At 43.5% G+C, this 19,622-nt stretch overlaps 10 non-coding genes and 1 pseudogene across 10 annotated transcripts; all 11 read right to left on the bottom strand.

Annotated features, from left to right (window-relative positions):
* Nucleotides 1–195: 195 nt before the first annotated feature.
* LOC141199537 (U2 spliceosomal RNA) lies at nt 196–386 on the bottom strand. Its single transcript, XR_012271285.1, has one exon. It is a non-coding gene; the product is annotated as a U2 spliceosomal RNA (small nuclear RNA).
* Nucleotides 387–1,508: 1,122 nt separating this feature from the next.
* LOC141199536 (U2 spliceosomal RNA) lies at nt 1,509–1,699 on the bottom strand. The gene has a single exon (XR_012271284.1). It is a non-coding gene; the product is annotated as a U2 spliceosomal RNA (small nuclear RNA).
* A 1,120-nt stretch (nt 1,700–2,819) lies between these two features.
* LOC141199534 (U2 spliceosomal RNA) lies at nt 2,820–3,010 on the bottom strand. The gene has a single exon (XR_012271283.1). It is a non-coding gene; the product is annotated as a U2 spliceosomal RNA (small nuclear RNA).
* A 1,119-nt stretch (nt 3,011–4,129) lies between these two features.
* On the bottom strand, nt 4,130–4,320 carry LOC141199533 (U2 spliceosomal RNA). Its single transcript, XR_012271282.1, has one exon. It is a non-coding gene; the product is annotated as a U2 spliceosomal RNA (small nuclear RNA).
* Nucleotides 4,321–5,440: 1,120 nt separating this feature from the next.
* Nucleotides 5,441–5,631, bottom strand: LOC141199532 (U2 spliceosomal RNA). The gene has a single exon (XR_012271281.1). It is a non-coding gene; the product is annotated as a U2 spliceosomal RNA (small nuclear RNA).
* A 1,120-nt stretch (nt 5,632–6,751) lies between these two features.
* On the bottom strand, nt 6,752–6,942 carry LOC141199530 (U2 spliceosomal RNA). The gene has a single exon (XR_012271279.1). It is a non-coding gene; the product is annotated as a U2 spliceosomal RNA (small nuclear RNA).
* A 1,121-nt stretch (nt 6,943–8,063) lies between these two features.
* On the bottom strand, nt 8,064–8,254 carry LOC141199529 (U2 spliceosomal RNA). Its single transcript, XR_012271278.1, has one exon. It is a non-coding gene; the product is annotated as a U2 spliceosomal RNA (small nuclear RNA).
* A 1,123-nt stretch (nt 8,255–9,377) lies between these two features.
* Nucleotides 9,378–9,568, bottom strand: LOC141199528 (U2 spliceosomal RNA). Its single transcript, XR_012271277.1, has one exon. It is a non-coding gene; the product is annotated as a U2 spliceosomal RNA (small nuclear RNA).
* Nucleotides 9,569–10,687: 1,119 nt separating this feature from the next.
* Nucleotides 10,688–10,878, bottom strand: LOC141199527 (U2 spliceosomal RNA). Its single transcript, XR_012271276.1, has one exon. It is a non-coding gene; the product is annotated as a U2 spliceosomal RNA (small nuclear RNA).
* A 1,121-nt stretch (nt 10,879–11,999) lies between these two features.
* On the bottom strand, nt 12,000–12,190 carry LOC141199526 (U2 spliceosomal RNA). Its single transcript, XR_012271275.1, has one exon. It is a non-coding gene; the product is annotated as a U2 spliceosomal RNA (small nuclear RNA).
* Nucleotides 12,191–13,310: 1,120 nt separating this feature from the next.
* On the bottom strand, nt 13,311–13,480 carry LOC141200848 (U2 spliceosomal RNA; annotated as a pseudogene).
* Nucleotides 13,481–19,622: the final 6,142 nt, after the last annotated feature.

Here is a 19,622-nt window from a genome sequence, read left to right as displayed (position 1 = left end):
TGGCAATGCAATGCACAGTTGCTGAAGTTGAACCAAAATGAGCTTGTCATCTGGCTTCTGCAACTTTTAACATGAAAAATCCAATGAGGAGAAGAAAAGCAAAGCCAAAGAGTCCATCCCAAAATCCGACAAACAAGCAAAATGAACAAAAAGCATTGAATTCAATTCTTTCTGATTTTAGAAACTGCATTAAAGAAGGGGTGCACCGGTCCTGGAGATACTGCAATACCAGGTCAATGCGTGGAGTGGACAGAGCAAGCTCTTTTTCCATCTCCCTGTTCTAAAAATCCATTTAATATATGGTCCCCAGATAGGGGACGTATCAGATATTAAACTGATAAGAACAGATACTACACTTGATCTTAGCCAAAAGGCCGAGAAGCGATAACCAGAATTGGTTTCCGACTACGGTGCCACCCAAGGATTCTGAAAAGTCCATTTGTGGAGATGGCCACCTGGACTCCCGTTAAGAAGACATGCTGTCAACCTCTAGATCCCTCACATGCCTGCACTTTTCGGCTTGCTGCTGCTGCAATCCACGCGTTTTAGATCTGCATAACTCCACCTCTTTTAGCACAGTACCCTCAACCCCCGGCTGTTCCCACCCGCCTCAACACCGTTGGAAGGGAGGAGAAATAATTAAGGCGGGGGGGGGGGGTGGAACGAGCAGCTGTCTACCCTTAGCAGGAGGGTTGCTGATTAATTACCTCTCCTGCTGCTGCTGCTGCTGGCTGTCCAGCAGCAGACTGAAGGTGGCTGCTGCTGTGCGCAGGTATATAAAGGCTCAGAGCCTATTATGACACGCGCAGCCAGCGTTCCATTGCCACATTCCGTCTACTGCAGGCGGGATACCTGGATGGCTGAATGTCACTGAGAAGCTCACAGAGACCGCCATAAGCAACAGTTTAAAAGAATGCCACAGACTAATCAACCAAACTTTTTGGGTTGGTTTCTCTTTTATAGTCTGCAGGCATTAAATGAAAGAAGTCAGTGTTCCAGCAGAGGGAGACAACGTTTCAGAAAAGGCATTGTAGCAAACCAAAAAAGAAATTTTAAGCGCAGCAGAGTAACCAGCTCACATACCTGTTAGCTCAGGTGAGTTTAAAAGGCTGCTGTTGATAACAAGGGCATTTGCTAAATAGATGGTGTGTGTGCAACAATATACTGAAAGGTCAATTATATTGTGCAGCTTATCTCACCACCTGTAGTTATTTAGGTGAAAGCTCCAAAATGCTTGCCTAATATGTCTGTTTATCCAAAAGGAAGTATAGAGGGAGAGCTAGATAGATAGCATTGCATTACATTACATTACATGGCAATGCAATGCACAGTTGCTGAAGTTGAACCAAAATGAGCTTGTCATCTGGCTTCTGCAACTTTTAACATGAAAAATCCAATGAGGAGAAGAAAAGCAAAGCCAAAGAGTCCATCCCAAAATCCGACAAACAAGCAAAATGAACAAAAAGCATTGAATTCAATTCTTTCTGATTTTAGAAACTGCATTAAAGAAGGGGTGCACCGGTCCTGGAGATACTGCAATACCAGGTCAATGCGTGGAGTGGACAGAGCAAGCTCTTTTTCCATCTCCCTGTTCTAAAAATCCATTTAATATATGGTCCCCAGATAGGGGACGTATCAGATATTAAACTGATAAGAACAGATACTACACTTGATCTTAGCCAAAAGGCCGAGAAGCGATAACCAGAATTGGTTTCCGACTACGGTGCCACCCAAGGATTCTGAAAAGTCCATTTGTGGAGATGGCCACCTGGACTCCCGTTAAGAAGACATGCTGTCAACCTCTAGATCCCTCACATGCCTGCACTTTTTGGCTTGCTGCTGCTGCAATCCACGCGTTTTAGATCTGCATAACTCCACCTCTTTTAGCACAGTACCCTCAACCCCCGGCTGTTCCCACCCGCCTCAACACCGTTGGAAGGGAGGAGAACCAATTAAGGCGGGGGGGGGGGGGTGGAACGAGCAGCTGTCTACCCTTAGCAGGAGGGTTGCTGATTAATTATCTCTCCTGCTGCTGCTGCTGGCTGTCCAGCAGCAGACTGAAGGTGGCTGCTGCTGTGCGCAGGTATATAAAGGCTCAGAGCCTATTATGACACGCGCAGCCAGCGTTCCATTGCCACATTCCGTCTACTGCAGGCGGGATACCTGGATGGCTGAATGTCACTGAGAAGCTCACAGAGACCGCCATAAGCAACAGTTTAAAAGAATGCCACAGACTAATCAACCAAACTTTTTGGGTTGGTTTCTCTTTTATAGTCTGCAGGCATTAAATGAAAGAAGTCAGTGTTCCAGCAGAGGGAGACAACGTTTCAGAAAAGGCATTGTAGCAAACCAAAAAAGAAATTTTAAGCGCAGCAGAGTAACCAGCTCACATACCTGTTAGCTCAGGTGAGTTTAAAAGGCTGCTGTTGATAACAAGGGCATTTGCTAAATAGATGGTGTGTGTGCAACAATATACTGAAAGGTCAATTATATTGTGCAGCTTATCTCACCACCTGTAGTTATTTAGGTGAAAGCTCCAAAATGCTTGCCTAATATGTCTGTTTATCCAAAAGGAAGTATAGAGGGAGAGCTAGATAGATAGCATTGCATTACATTACATTACATGGCAATGCAATGCACAGTTGCTGAAGTTGAACCAAAATGAGCTTGTCATCTGGCTTCTGCAACTTTTAACATGAAAAATCCAATGAGGAGAAGAAAAGCAAAGCCAAAGAGTCCATCCCAAAATCCGACAAACAAGCAAAATGAACAGAAAGCATTGAATTCAATTCTTTCTGATTTTAGAAACTGCATTAAAGAAGGGGTGCACCGGTCCTGGAGATACTGCAATACCAGGTCAATGCGTGGAGTGGACAGAGCAAGCTCTTTTTCCATCTCCCTGTTCTAAAAATCCATTTAATATATGGTCCCCAGATAGGGGACGTATCAGATATTAAACTGATAAGAACAGATACTACACTTGATCTTAGCCAAAAGGCCGAGAAGCGATAACCAGAATTGGTTTCCGACTACGGTGCCACCCAAGGATTCTGAAAAGTCCATTTGTGGAGATGGCCACCTGGACTCCCGTTAAGAAGACATGCTGTCAACCTCTAGATCCCTCACATGCCTGCACTTTTCGGCTTGCTGCTGCTGCAATCCACGCGTTTTACATCTGCATAACTCCACCTCTTTTAGCACAGTACCCTCAACCCCCGGCTGTTCCCACCCGCCTCAACACCGTTGGAAGGGAGGAGAACCAATTAAGGCGGGGGGGGGGGGTGGAACGAGCAGCTGTCTACCCTTAGCAGGAGGGTTGCTGATTAATTACCTCTCCTGCTGCTGCTGCTGGCTGTCCAGCAGCAGACTGAAGGTGGCTGCTGCTGTGCGCAGGTATATAAAGGCTCAGAGCCTATTATGACACGCGCAGCCAGAGTTCCATTGCCACATTCCGTCTACTGCAGGCGGGATACCTGGATGGCTGAATGTCACTGAGAAGCTCACAGAGACCGCCATAAGCAACAGTTTAAAAGAATGCCACAGACTAATCAACCAAACTTTTTGGGTTGGTTTCTCTTTTATAGTCTGCAGGCATTAAATGAAAGAAGTCAGTGTTCCAGCAGAGGGAGACAACGTTTCAGAAAAGGCATTGTAGCAAACCAAAAAAGAAATTTTAAGCGCAGCAGAGTAACCAGCTCACATACCTGTTAGCTCAGGTGAGTTTAAAAGGCTGCTGTTGATAACAAGGGCATTTGCTAAATAGATGGTGTGTGTGCAACAATATACTGAAAGGTCAATTATATTGTGCAGCTTATCTCACCACCTGTAGTTATTTAGGTGAAAGCTCCAAAATGCTTGCCTAATATGTCTGTTTATCCAAAAGGAAGTATAGAGGGAGAGCTAGATAGATAGCATTGCATTACATTACATTACATGGCAATGCAATGCACAGTTGCTGAAGTTGAACCAAAATGAGCTTGTCATCTGGCTTCTGCAACTTTTAACATGAAAAATCCAATGAGGAGAAGAAAAGCAAAGCCAAAGAGTCCATCCCAAAATCCGACAAACAAGCAAAATGAACAAAAAGCATTGAATTCAATTCTTTCTGATTTTAGAAACTGCATTAAAGAAGGGGTGCACCGGTCCTGGAGATACTGCAATACCAGGTCAATGCGTGGAGTGGACAGAGCAAGCTCTTTTTCCATCTCCCTGTTCTAAAAATCCATTTAATATATGGTCCCCAGATAGGGGACGTATCAGATATTAAACTGATAAGAACAGATACTACACTTGATCTTAGCCAAAAGGCCGAGAAGCGATAACCAGAATTGGTTTCCGACTACGGTGCCACCGAAGGATTCTGAAAAGTCCATTTGTGGAGATGGCCACCTGGACTCCCGTTAAGAAGACATGCTGTCAACCTCTAGATCCCTCACATGCCTGCACTTTTCGGCTTGCTGCTGCTGCAATCCACGCGTTTTAGATCTGCATAACTCCACCTCTTTTAGCACAGTACCCTCAACCCCCGGCTGTTCCCACCCGCCTCAACACCGTTGGAAGGGAGGAGAACCAATTAAGGCGGGGGGGGGGTGGAACGAGCAGCTGTCTACCCTTAGCAGGAGGGTTGCTGATTAATTACCTCTCCTGCTGCTGCTGCTGCTGGCTGTCCAGCAGCAGACTGAAGGTGGCTGCTGCTGTGCGCAGGTATATAAAGGCTCAGAGCCTATTATGACACGCGCAGCCAGCGTTCCATTGCCACATTCCGTCTACTGCAGGCGGGATACCTGGATGGCTGAATGTCACTGAGAAGCTCACAGAGACCGCCATAAGCAACAGTTTAAAAGAATGCCACAGACTAATCAACCAAACTTTTTGGGTTGGTTTCTCTTTTATAGTCTGCAGGCATTAAATGAAAGAAGTCAGTGTTCCAGCAGAGGGAGACAACGTTTCAGAAAAGGCATTGTAGCAAACCAAAAAAGAAATTTTAAGCGCAGCAGAGTAACCAGCTCACATACCTGTTAGCTCAGGTGAGTTTAAAAGGCTGCTGTTGATAACAAGGGCATTTGCTAAATAGATGGTGTGTGTGCAACAATATACTGAAAGGTCAATTATATTGTGCAGCTTATCTCACCACCTGTAGTTATTTAGGTGAAAGCTCCAAAATGCTTGCCTAATATGTCTGTTTATCCAAAAGGAAGTATAGAGGGAGAGCTAGATAGATAGCATTGCATTACATTACATTACATGGCAATGCAATGCACAGTTGCTGAAGTTGAACCAAAATGAGCTTGTCATCTGGCTTCTGCAACTTTTAACATGAAAAATCCAATGAGGAGAAGAAAAGCAAAGCCAAAGAGTCCATCCCAAAATCCGACAAACAAGCAAAATGAACAAAAAGCATTGAATTCAATTCTTTCTGATTTTAGAAACTGCATTAAAGAAGGGGTGCACCGGTCCTGGAGATACTGCAATACCAGGTCAATGCGTGGAGTGGACAGAGCAAGCTCTTTTTCCATCTCCCTGTTCTAAAAATCCATTTAATATATGGTCCCCAGATAGGGGACGTATCAGATATTAAACTGATAAGAACAGATACTACACTTGATCTTAGCCAAAAGGCCGAGAAGCGATAACCAGAATTGGTTTCCGACTACGGTGCCACCGAAGGATTCTGAAAAGTCCATTTGTGGAGATGGCCACCTGGACTCCCGTTAAGAAGACATGCTGTCAACCTCTAGATCCCTCACATGCCTGCACTTTTCGGCTTGCTGCTGCTGCAATCCACGCGTTTTAGATCTGCATAACTCCACCTCTTTTAGCACAGTACCCTCAACCCCCGGCTGTTCCCACCCGCCTCAACACCGTTGGAAGGGAGGAGAACCAATTAAGGCGGGGGGGGGGTGGAACGAGCAGCTGTCTACCCTTAGCAGGAGGGTTGCTGATTAATTACCTCTCCTGCTGCTGCTGCTGCTGGCTGTCCAGCAGCAGACTGAAGGTGGCTGCTGCTGTGCGCAGGTATATAAAGGCTCAGAGCCTATTATGACACGCGCAGCCAGCGTTCCATTGCCACATTCCGTCTACTGCAGGCGGGATACCTGGATGGCTGAATGTCACTGAGAAGCTCACAGAGACCGCCATAAGCAACAGTTTAAAAGAATGCCACAGACTAATCAACCAAACTTTTTGGGTTGGTTTCTCTTTTATAGTCTGCAGGCATTAAATGAAAGAAGTCAATGTTCCAGCAGAGGGAGACAACGTTTCAGAAAAGGCATTGTAGCAAACCAAAAAAGAAATTTTAAGCGCAGCAGAGTAACCAGCTCACATACCTGTTAGCTCAGGTGAGTTTAAAAGGCTGCTGTTGATAACAAGGGCATTTGCTAAATAGATGGTGTGTGTGCAACAATATACTGAAAGGTCAATTATATTGTGCAGCTTATCTCACCACCTGTAGTTATTTAGGTGAAAGCTCCAAAATGCTTGCCTAATATGTCTGTTTATCCAAAAGGAAGTATAGAGGGAGAGCTAGATAGATAGCATTGCATTACATTACATTACATGGCAATGCAATGCACAGTTGCTGAAGTTGAACCAAAATGAGCTTGTCATCTGGCTTCTGCAACTTTTAACATGAAAAATCCAATGAGGAGAAGAAAATCAAAGCCAAAGAGTCCATCCCAAAATCCGACAAACAAGCAAAATGAACAAAAAGCATTGAATTCAATTCTTTCTGATTTTTGAAACTGCATTAAAGAAGGGGTGCACCGGTCCTGGAGATACTGCAATACCAGGTCAATGCGTGGAGTGGACAGAGCAAGCTCTTTTTCCATCTCCCTGTTCTAAAAATCCATTTAATATATGGTCCCCAGATAGGGGACGTATCAGATATTAAACTGATAAGAACAGATACTACACTTGATCTTAGCCAAAAGGCCGAGAAGCGATAACCAGAATTGGTTTCCGACTACGGTGCCACCCAATGATTCTGAAAAGTCCATTTGTGGAGATGGCCACCTGGACTCCCGTTAAGAAGACATGCTGTCAACCTCTAGATCCCTCACATGCCTGCACTTTTCGGCTTGCTGCTGCTGCAATCCACGCGTTTTAGATCTGCATAACTCCACCTCTTTTAGCACAGTACCCTCAACCCCCGGCTGTTCCCACCCGCCTCAACACCGTTGGAAGGGAGGAGAACCAATTAAGGCGGGGGGGGGGGTGGAACGAGCAGCTGTCTACCCTTAGCAGGAGGGTTGCTGATTAATTACCTCTCCTGCTGCTGCTGCTGCTGGCTGTCCAGCAGCAGACTGAAGGTGGCTGCTGCTGTGTGCAGGTATATAAAGGCTCAGAGCCTATTATGACACGCGCAGCCAGCGTTCCATTGCCACATTCCGTCTACTGCAGGCGGGATACCTGGATGGCTGAATGTCACTGAGAAGCTCACAGAGACCGCCATAAGCAACAGTTTAAAAGAATGCCACAGACTAATCAACCAAACTTTTTGGGTTGGTTTCTCTTTTATAGTCTGCAGGCATTAAATGAAAGAAGTCAGTGTTCCAGCAGAGGGAGACAACGTTTCAGAAAAGGCATTGTAGCAAACCAAAAAAGAAATTTTAAGCGCAGCAGAGTAACCAGCTCACATACCTGTTAGCTCAGGTGAGTTTAAAAGGCTGCTGTTGATAACAAGGGCATTTGCTAAATAGATGGTGTGTGTGCAACAATATACTGAAAGGTCAATTATATTGTGCAGCTTATCTCACCACCTGTAGTTATTTAGGTGAAAGCTCCAAAATGCTTGCCTAATATGTCTGTTTATCCAAAAGGAAGTATAGAGGGAGAGCTAGATAGATAGCATTGCATTACATTACATTACATGGCAATGCAATGCACAGTTGCTGAAGTTGAACCAAAATGAGCTTGTCATCTGGCTTCTGCAACTTTTAACATGAAAAATCCAATGAGGAGAAGAAAAGCAAAGCCAAAGAGTCCATCCCAAAATCCGACAAACAAGCAAAATGAACAAAAAGCATTGAATTCAATTCTTTCTGATTTTAGAAACTGCATTAAAGAAGGGGTGCACCGGTCCTGGAGATACTGCAATACCAGGTCAATGCGTGGAGTGGACAGAGCAAGCTCTTTTTCCATCTCCCTGTTCTAAAAATCCATTTAATATATGGTCCCCAGATAGGGGACGTATCAGATATTAAACTGATAAGAACAGATACTACACTTGATCTTAGCCAAAAGGCCGAGAAGCGATAACCAGAATTGGTTTCCGACTACGGTGCCACCCAAGGATTCTGAAAAGTCCATTTGTGGAGATGGCCACCTGGACTCCCGTTAAGAAGACATGCTGTCAACCTCTAGATCCCTCACATGCCTGCACTTTTTGGCTTGCTGCTGCTGCAATCCACGCATTTTAGATCTGCATAACTCCACCTCTTTTAGCACAGTACCCTCAACCCCCGGCTGTTCCCACCCGCCTCAACACCGTTGGAAGGGAGGAGAACCAATTAAGGCGGGGGGGGGGGGGTGGAACGAGCAGCTGTCTACCCTTAGCAGGAGGGTTGCTGATTAATTATCTCTCCTGCTGCTGCTGCTGCTGGCTGTCCAGCAGCAGACTGAAGGTGGCTGCTGCTGTGCGCAGGTATATAAAGGCTCAGAGCCTATTATGACACGCGCAGCCAGCGTTCCATTGCCACATTCCGTCTACTGCAGGCGGGATACCTGGATGGCTGAATGTCACTGAGAAGCTCACAGAGACCGCCATAAGCAACAGTTTAAAAGAATGCCACAGACTAATCAACCAAAATTTTTGGGTTGGTTTCTCTTTTATAGTCTGCAGGCATTAAATGAAAGAAGTCAGTGTTCCAGCAGAGGGAGACAACGTTTCAGAAAAGGCATTGTAGCAAACCAAAAAAGAAATTTTAAGCGCAGCAGAGTAACCAGCTCACATACCTGTTAGCTCAGGTGAGTTTAAAAGGCTGCTGTTGATAACAAGGGCATTTGCTAAATAGATGGTGTGTGTGCAACAATATACTGAAAGGTCAATTATATTGTGCAGCTTATCTCACCACCTGTACTTATTTAGGTGAAAGCTCCAAAATGCTTGCCTAATATGTCTGTTTATCCAAAAGGAAATATAGAGGGAGAGCTAGATAGATAGCATTGCATTACATTACATTACATGGCAATGCAATGCACAGTTGCTGAAGTTGAACCAAAATGAGCTTGTCATCTGGCTTCTGCAACTTTTAACATGAAAAATCCAATGAGGAGAAGAAAAGCAAAGCCAAAGAGTCCATCCCAAAATCCGACAAACAAGCAAAATGAACAAAAAGCATTGAATTCAATTCTTTCTGATTTTAGAAACTGCATTAAAGAAGGGGTGCACCGGTCCTGGAGATACTGCAATACCAGGTCAATGCGTGGAGTGGACAGAGCAAGCTCTTTTTCCATCTCCCTGTTCTAAAAATCCATTTAATATATGGTCCCCAGATAGGGGACGTATCAGATATTAAACTGATAAGAACAGATACTACACTTGATCTTAGCCAAAAGGCCGAGAAGCGATAACCAGAATTGGTTTCCGACTACGGTGCCAACCAAGGATTCTGAAAAGTCCATTTGTGGAGATGGCCACCTGGACTCCCGTTAAGAAGACATGCTGTCAACCTCTAGATCCCTCACATGCCTGCACTTTTCGGCTTGCTGCTGCTGCAATCCACGCGTTTTAGATCTGCATAACTCCACCTCTTTTAGCACAGTACCCTCAACCCCCGGCTGTTCCCACCCGCCTCAACACCGTTGGAAGGGAGGAGAACCAATTAAGGCGGGGGGGGGTGGAACGAGCAGCTGTCTACCCTTAGCAGGAGGGTTGCTGATTAATTACCTCTCCTGCTGCTGCTGCTGCTGGCTGTCCAGCAGCAGACTGAAGGTGGCTGCTGCTGTGCGCAGGTATATAAAGGCTCAGAGCCTATTATGACACGCGCAGCCAGCGTTCCATTGCCACATTCCGTCTACTGCAGGCGGGATACCTGGATGGCTGAATGTCACTGAGAAGCTCACAGAGACCGCCATAAGCAACAGTTTAAAAGAATGCCACAGACTAATCAACCAAACTTTTTGAGTTGGTTTCTCTTTTATAGTCTGCAGGCATTAAATGAAAGAAGTCAGTGTTCCAGCAGAGGGAGACAACGTTTCAGAAAAGGCATTGTAGCAAACCAAAAAAGAAATTTTAAGCGCAGCAGAGTAACCAGCTCACATACCTGTTAGCTCAGGTGAGTTTAAAAGGCTGCTGTTGATAACAAGGGCATTTGCTAAATAGATGGTGTGTGTGCAACAATATACTGAAAGGTCAATTATATTGTGCAGCTTATCTCACCACCTGTAGTTATTTAGGTGAAAGCTCCAAAATGCTTGCCTAATATGTCTGTTTATCCAAAAGGAAGTATAGAGGGAGAGCTAGATAGATAGCATTGCATTACATTACATTACATGGCAATGCAATGCACAGTTGCTGAAGTTGAACCAAAATGAGCTTGTCATCTGGCTTCTGCAACTTTTAACATGAAAAATCCAATGAGGAGAAGAAAAGCAAAGCCAAAGAGTCCATCCCAAAATCCGACAAACAAGCAAAATGAACAAAAAGCATTGAATTCAATTCTTTCTGATTTTAGAAACTGCATTAAAGAAGGGGTGCACCGGTCCTGGAGATACTGCAATACCAGGTCAATGCGTGGAGTGGACAGAGCAAGCTCTTTTTCCATCTCCCTGTTCTAAAAATCCATTTAATATATGGTCCCCAGATAGGGGACGTATCAGATATTAAACTGATAAGAACAGATACTACACTTGATCTTAGCCAAAAGGCCGAGAAGCGATAACCAGAATTGGTTTCCGACTACGGTGCCACCCAAGGATTCTGAAAAGTCCATTTGTGGAGATGGCCACCTGGACTCCCGTTAAGAAGACATGCTGTCAACCTCTAGATCCCTCACATGCCTGCACTTTTCGGCTTGCTGCTGCTGCAATTCACGCGTTTTAGATCTGCATAACTCCACCTCTTTTAGCACAGTACCCTCAACCCCCGGCTGTTCCCACCCGCCTCAACACCGTTGGAAGGGAGGAGAACCAATTAAGGCGGGGGGGGGGGTGGAACGAGCAGCTGTCTACCCTTAGCAGGAGGGTTGCTGATTAATTACCTCTCCTGCTGCTGCTGCTGCTGGCTGTCCAGCAGCAGACTGAAGGTGGCTGCTGCTGTGCGCAGGTATATAAAGGCTCAGAGCCTATTATGACACGCGCAGCCAGCGTTCCATTGCCACATTCCGTCTACTGCAGGCGGGATACCTGGATGGCTGAATGTCACTGAGAAGCTCACAGAGACCGCCATAAGCAACAGTTTAAAAGAATGCCACAGACTAATCAACCAAACTTTTTGGGTTGGTTTCTCTTTTATAGTCTGCAGGCATTAAATGAAAGAAGTCAGTGTTCCAGCAGAGGGAGACAACGTTTCAGAAAAGGCATTGTAGCAAACCAAAAAAGAAATTTTAAGCGCAGCAGAGTAACCAGCTCACATACCTGTTAGCTCAGGTGAGTTTAAAAGGCTGCTGTTGATAACAAGGGCATTTGCTAAATAGATGGTGTGTGTGCAACAATATACTGAAAGGTCAATTATATTGTGCAGCTTATCTCACCACCTGTAGTTATTTAGGTGAAAGCTCCAAAATGCTTGCCTAATATGTCTGTTTATCCAAAAGGAAGTATAGAGGGAGAGCTAGATAGATAGCATTGCATTACATTACATTACATGGCAATGCAATGCACAGTTGCTGAAGTTGAACCAAAATGAGCTTGTCATCTGGCTTCTGCAACTTTTAACATGAAAAATCCAATGAGGAGAAGAAAAGCAAAGCCAAAGAGTCCATCCCAAAATCCGACAAACAAGCAAAATGAACAAAAAGCATTGAATTCAATTCTTTCTGATTTTAGAAACTGCATTAAAGAAGGGGTGCACCGGTCCTGGAGATACTGCAATACCAGGTCAATGCGTGGAGTGGACAGAGCAAGCTCTTTTTCCATCTCCCTGTTCTAAAAATCCATTTAATATATGGTCCCCAGATAGGGGACGTATCAGATATTAAACTGATAAGAACAGATACTACACTTGATCTTAGCCAAAAGGCCGAGAAGCGATAACCAGAATTGGTTTCCGACTACGGTGCCACCGAAGGATTCTGAAAAGTCCATTTGTGGAGATGGCCACCTGGACTCCCGTTAAGAAGACATGCTGTCAACCTCTAGATCCCTCACATGCCTGCACTTTTCGGCTTGCTGCTGCTGCAATCCACGCGTTTTAGATCTGCATAACTCCACCTCTTTTAGCACAGTACCCTCAACCCCCGGCTGTTCCCACCCGCCTCAACACCGTTGGAAGGGAGGAGAACCAATTAAGGCGGGGGGGGGGTGGAACGAGCAGCTGTCTACCCTTAGCAGGAGGGTTGCTGATTAATTACCTCTCCTGCTGCTGCTGCTGCTGGCTGTCCAGCAGCAGACTGAAGGTGGCTGCTGCTGTGCGCAGGTATATAAAGGCTCAGAGCCTATTATGACACGCGCAGCCAGCGTTCCATTGCCACATTCCGTCTACTGCAGGCGGGATACCTGGATGGCTGAATGTCACTGAGAAGCTCACAGAGACCGCCATAAGCAACAGTTTAAAAGAATGCCACAGACTAATCAACCAAACTTTTTGGGTTGGTTTCTCTTTTATAGTCTGCAGGCATTAAATGAAAGAAGTCAGTGTTCCAGCAGAGGGAGACAACGTTTCAGAAAAGGCATTGTAGCAAACCAAAAAAGAAATTTTAAGCGCAGCAGAGTAACCAGCTCACATACCTGTTAGCTCAGGTGAGTTTAAAAGGCTGCTGTTGATAACAAGGGCATTTGCTAAATAGATGGTGTGTGTGCAACAATATACTGAAAGGTCAATTATATTGTGCAGCTTATCTCACCACCTGTAGTTATTTAGGTGAAAGCTCCAAAATGCTTGCCTAATATGTCTGTTTATCCAAAAGGAAGTATAGAGGGAGAGCTAGATAGATAGCATTGCATTACATTACATTACATGGCAATGCAATGCACAGTTGCTGAAGTTGAACCAAAATGAGCTTGTCATCTGGCTTCTGCAACTTTTAACATGAAAAATCCAATGAGGAGAAGAAAAGCAAAGCCAAAGAGTCCATCCCAAAATCCGACAAACAAGCAAAATGAACAAAAAGCATTGAATTCAATTCTTTCTGATTTTAGAAACTGCATTAAAGAAGGGGTGCACCGGTCCTGGAGATACTGCAATACCAGGTCAATGCGTGGAGTGGACAGAGCAAGCTCTTTTTCCATCTCCCTGTTCTAAAAATCCATTTAATATATGGTCCCCAGATAGGGGACGTATCAGATATTAAACTGATAAGAACAGATTTTTTTGACTTGGAATGTACCCAAACATAGGCACACCCGTTTATTGGATAAAACTTAATTACAATACATTAGATATGAACATAAAATCATTACATTTTAAAATACATTCGTACATAAATTGATTTCAGTTCAATAAGGCAATAAAATTACATTAAAATACAGACAATGTGTTTAGATTGCTGTGTTCCATTCTTTTACCAGCCATTGTTTTGATAAAATTACATTTCTCTTTTTATCCAATAAATAATACATATACATTTCACTGAAAGCCAACTCTAAAACATCTTTCACAGATAAAACATCGTGTTTAAAAAGAAGGATGTTCCTGGCCTTCCATAGAGCTTCTTTGATGGTACTGATTGTCTTCCATGCGATGATCCTCTTGCTGGCGTTGGGGCACTCCACACGACCAAATAAGACAGTTTCAAAAGTAAGATCCTTAATGTTTGTCATTTTTTGAAGCAAGGGAAATATTGTAGTCCATGTTTGTCGTGCAAAGTGACAAGTCCATAAAACATGTAAAACAGTCTCATCTCCGAGGCATCTTTGTCTTGGACATCTGGCAGTTCTCACGAGTCCTCTTCGGTGTTGGAATGCCCGACATGGAAGACAATCATGCACACAGCTCCAGGCCAGGTCCTTCTGGGAATTAAAAAGATAGGGTTCATTAATAACTTTCCATATGTCAGTACATTTATTATCATTAAAATTCCCAATCTGTACAATTGATTCCTTTTGTTTGAAACCATTTAAAGTCATTTTGCTATCTCTTAAGTCTTCTGCACTTTTCCCTTTTAAGTCATACGTGTTTACAATAGTTCCTAAAATCTTATAGCTTTCTGGTGTATTAAGAGCATATGGGGAACTTAAAACTGTTTCAAACCATCCATGACGTTTCATAAAATAACCTGTGTTAAAACGGATAAAATATGACCAATAACTATTTTTCGACAGTGCATTAAAACATAAAACAAAAAATCTTATTAAAACAAAAGCTCTAAAATCGGGGAAATCTTTACCGCCTTTCTCTTTAGGCTTGACCACTAACTCTCTTTTCAATTTCTCCATCTTGGAGCTCCAGAAAAAAGTGAAACAAGCTTTGATTATTTTCGTAAAGGTATGTGTGGGGGGGGGGAACACCAAACTTAAGTACAATAACAAAGGCACAATTACCATTTTTATAACTAGTACCTTCCCTTCCATTGTTAATTTCCTCAACCTCCACATACATAGTTTTTGATTTACCTTTTGTGCCACAAGATCCCAGCTTTCTTTACCTTTGTTTGTTTCGTTAAAAATCACACCTAGAATCTTTACAGAGTCACATTCAGGAACCGGTACATCATTTAAAATCATATTCCCCACATTTAAAATACAGCTTTTATTAAAATTTACTTTAAAACCAGATCCACCACAGAAGTATTCCACTTGCCGTAGTGTTTTCCGGATAGACAGGGCATCTTTACATGTTATGGCTACATCATCCATATATCCAGTAACTTTTGCTTCTAGCCCTCCCCCACCTGGCAAATGGACGCCTCGGATTTGCTTGTCTCTCCTTAAGACACTGAGTAGGGGTTCAAGGGCACAAATAAATAACAAGGGGGACAGAGGGCAACCTTGTTTTACACCAGAATTTAAAAACACATCACTTGTCTTAAAACCATTTACTAAAACCTTACTAGTGCAACCATGATAAAATGCTTTGAGAGAGCATAAAAAACCTTCTGGTATACCCATTTTAGCTAAAACATTAAAAAGGAATTGGTGTGACACTCTATCAAATGCTTTTTCAAAGTCGAGAGACAGGACCGCCAGCTTATTTCCCCTCGACTTTGTGTCATCTATTACATCTTTGATTAGATTCAAATTTTCCCAAACACTCCTTCCTGGTATGCCACACACTTGGTTTGGGTGGATTATGTTACCTATTACCTTTTTAAGTCTATTTGCACAAATTTTTGCCATTATTTTGTAATCACAATTTAGAAGGGTGATAGGTCTCCAATTTCTTAGTTGCGTTTTGTCTTCCTTTTTGTATATAAGGGAGACCTCACCTTTCTTCCAGGAGTTCGGTAGGGTTTTTGTATTAAAACCTCACTAAAAACATAAAATAAATCCTCCTGTAAAATATCATAAAAAACCTTATAAAATTCTATGGGTATACCATCAGGCCCCGGTACTTTACCAGACTTAAAGCTTCTTATGGTCTCAGATATCTCATCTTCAGTTAGACTCTGTAATAAAACATCTTGTGAGACAGGGTCTAAAACAGTTGTAATTTCATCCAAAGTACTTTTCATAAAATGGTCATCAACAGATTTTGTGTTAAAAAGCTCGGAATAAAATTCATGCACTTTAGCTAAAACACCCTCTATGTCTTGTTTACCTTCCATTGATTCAATAAAAACACGATTTTTCACCATACATTTAAAAAAATATCGTGAACAGGTTTCATTATTTTCAACATGTTGGACCTTTGCATGGAAAATTAACTCTTTACCTCTCTGTTCCAAGGTATGCTGAATTTCACTTTTTAAGTCACTAATTTGTTTATCTACTTCAATCTCATGGCTCTTCAATTTATATAAGGTCTCCAATCTAGTGTTGAGTTGCCAATAAAATTCTCTTTTCTCTCTAGCTTTCTGGACCCCAACCTTCATAAAAAAATCTCTTATGTTCTTTTTCATCTTTTCCCACCACCTACTTATAGGGATATGGGGGTCTCTTATTCTTTTAAAATGTAAATAAAATTCAGTAAAATCAGATAAAACTTGGGGGTCTTCTAAAAGGGAAATGTTTAACTTCCAGGTACCTTTTCCTTTTTTCTTAAAATCATTACATTTCACATAAAAGGATAAAAGTTTGTGATCAGAAAAAACATTAGATAAAAGCTCACATTTAAAAGGCAATACATTTTTAGAGCAGAAAATAAAATCAATCCTGGAGCTACAATTCACGTTGCTCCAGGTTACCCATTCCTCTGCAGGCAAGTCTTTATTACACTCCTTAAAAACATCTGTTAAATTAAAATCTTGTATGACATTTTTTAACATAAAAGACGTTTTATCATAATTCCTACTTGTGGAGCTTGAGAACCTTTTTTCTCCACCTAAAATGCAGTTAAAATCTCCTGATAAAATAAGAGGGACAGAATCATTAATAAATAAGGGTAACATATTCAACATATCAGCTCTTTCTTGCTTATCTGTGGCTCCATAAAAGTTTAAAAATTGCCATTTAAAACCATCAATAAAAGCTTTTACTAATAAAATTCTACCTGGTAAAACCTCTTGAACAGAGTCAATAAAAACATTCCCTTTAAAAAGAATGGCGACCCCTGCTGACCTGGACCCGTTTGATCCTGACCATACTGAGGGTCCATGTGCCCAATCAGTCTCATATTCTGTATAATTTAAACTGTGTGGGATGCAGCATTCCTGTAAAAAGAAAACTGTGGCTGTTAGAGAGGATAAAAAATCAAAGAGAGCAACTCTTCTGGTCTTAGTTTTCAACCCTCTAGCGTTAAGAGAAAAACCACTGATCCCTGCCATAAGAGAAAAAAAGGAAATTTAGCATTCTTTCAAACTCTTACCTCAGCTGGTTTATATTTCTATTCCAGGAGATGAGGGATCATTGATCGTCAACAGAGAGCCCGTCACGGAGGACTCCTCATCTGTTAGTGTCCCAGACCGTAGACCTCCCAGGATATACTCTTGTTCCATTCTGTCCAACTCTGCTTGGTCGTATTGCCTGCCTCTTTGCTCACGAACCCCCATTTGGACCCCTATCGAGGCACCATCTGGGGGAATCGTATCGAGCACATGCGTCTCAGACGTTGACCACTTATTTTCAGGAGTTTCCAGGATCACTGAGTCAGCCATCTCCATCTCCCCCTCCATTTCTGAAGGGGGTGGGACATTGGCAACCTCCTCACCCTGTAAAGGCACCGTTTGAGGTTTCCCACTTCCATCCGGGGGTTCCGGTGGGGGTACTTCCTTAGGTGCCCTATCCACTCCGTGCAACCTGCGTTTTTTTGGCCCAGACTGTTCGCGCCCTTGAGTATTCCCAGGAGGATTCGAAGGTGAGGATTGGCCTGTAGCACCCACCCTCGGTCCCTCCGCAGGGGTTTCTGTTTGTGGGTTACCACGCCGTTCCCTCTTTTGCTTCGAGTTTCCAACAGTACACCATGGCTCACCATCCTCGGTCGGTATTTCCATACTCTCCCCCTCATTCTCCTCCGCGGGCTTGTCCGAACCAGCCGAGGGTTGGTCAGGGGGTGAGGGCTTTTCTGGTTCAGGGGGTGAAGGTCTCTCTGTTTGCCCAGCTTGAGCTCTCTTTGAGGTATTCCTAAAAGGACAATGAGAAAAAGCATGACCTCTGGAAACACAGTTGCTACAAAAAATTCCAGTTGTACAATTTTCAGTTTTATGGTCTTTGCTCCCACAGGCTACACAAGTAATGTCACAGTTAGAATGGCCGTATTTTTTGCATTTCCTACAGAATGCTGGCATCCCATTAAAAAAGAGGTCACCATTCGTGTTTCCAATTCTAAAACGTGCTGGGGGAAGTCTTATACCCCCCGGACTTGAAGGGTCCTTAATACATGTCACCGTAAATTTCCACTTACACGCCCAAACTCCGCACTCATTCATAACTTTTCCATGGCTTACCACTTTGCTGAAATAATTGGATAAAAATGAAATAACATCGCTTTCTTTTGTATAAGGAGAGTAAATTTTAACAATTACAGTTTTTATCACATCTAATTCATGTTCGACAATTTTAACACCTTTAAAGATTGGCTTTCTCTGGTAAATTATATCAGGATCATTCATTTTACGGCAAAAATCTTGGTGGATACCTTTTTCAGTGAATGTGACATCGTATACACCACGCTTCGGGTAGTCTTGGATTGCCAGGATCTCGGATTTCTGGATTGAAAAAAATTTCACAAGAAGATCATCCACAATAAAACGTAAACCTCTGTTATCTTTACCTCCCTCATGGAAGTAAAACCGCACCGTATGCCGTAACCGGGCATAGGTCGGAATTTCACCTGGATCTGAATCCATGGTGAAACAAGGATTTCCGCAACAGGAAAACGGGGATTTCCGCAACCAATAATGGGGGATTTCCGCAACTAAGGAGTCGCTGAACAATCCTAGGACTGTACAGCTGGGATCGCAACCCGTTGCCCAGGGACTAAGCCCACCTCCTTATAGCAGCAAGGGCCTAAGCCCCACTACAAGAGTGGGACCCGAACCCAAGGCCAAGAGGCGGGGTACCCCAGGCACCTTCCAACTACAACCAATGCCAGTAAAACCAACACTAGATCGCAGCCAAAAGGCCGAGAAGCGATAACCAGAATTGGTTTCCGACTACGGTGCCACCCAAGGATTCTGAAAAGTCCTTTTGTGGAGATGGCCACCTGGACTCCCGTTAAGAAGACATGCTGTCAACCTCTAGATCCCTCACATGCCTGCACTTTTCGGCTTGCTGCTGCTGCAATCCACGCGTTTTAGATCTGCATAACTCCACCTCTTTTAGCACAGTACCCTCAACCCCCGGCTGTTCCCACCCGCCTCAACACCGTTGGAAGGGAGGAGAACCAATTAAGGCGGGGGGGGGGTGGAACGAGCAGCTGTCTACCCTTAGCAGGAGGGTTGCTGATTAATTACCTCTCCTGCTGCTGCTGCTGCTGGCTGTCCAGCAGCAGACTGAAGGTGGCTGCTGCTGTGCGCAGGTATATAAAGGCTCAGAGCCTATTATGACACGCGCAGCCAGCGTTCCATTGCCACATTCCGTCTACTGCAGGCGGGATACCTGGATGGCTGAATGTCACTGAGAAGCTCACAGAGACCGCCATAAGCAACAGTTTAAAAGAATGCCACAGACTAATCAACCAAACTTTTTGGGTTGGTTTCTCTTTTATAGTCTGCAGGCATTAAATGAAAGAAGTCAGTGTTCCAGCAGAGGGAGACAACGTTTCAGAAAAGGCATTGTAGCAAACCAAAAAAGAAATTTTAAGCGCAGCAGAGTAACCAGCTCACATACCTGTTAGCTCAGGTGAGTTTAAAAGGCTGCTGTTGATAACAAGGGCATTTGCTAAATAGATGGTGTGTGTGCAACAATATACTGAAAGGTCAATTATATTG

Source organism: Phyllobates terribilis, unplaced genomic scaffold (genome assembly GCF_046119375.1).
Source record: "Phyllobates terribilis strain yellow unplaced genomic scaffold, ASM4611937v1 Scaffold_108__1_contigs__length_5656254, whole genome shotgun sequence".
Classification (NCBI taxonomy): Eukaryota; Metazoa; Chordata; class Amphibia; order Anura; family Dendrobatidae; genus Phyllobates; species Phyllobates terribilis.
Note: the sequence above shows the minus strand (reverse complement) of the source record. Positions and strands in the feature narration are given on the sequence as shown.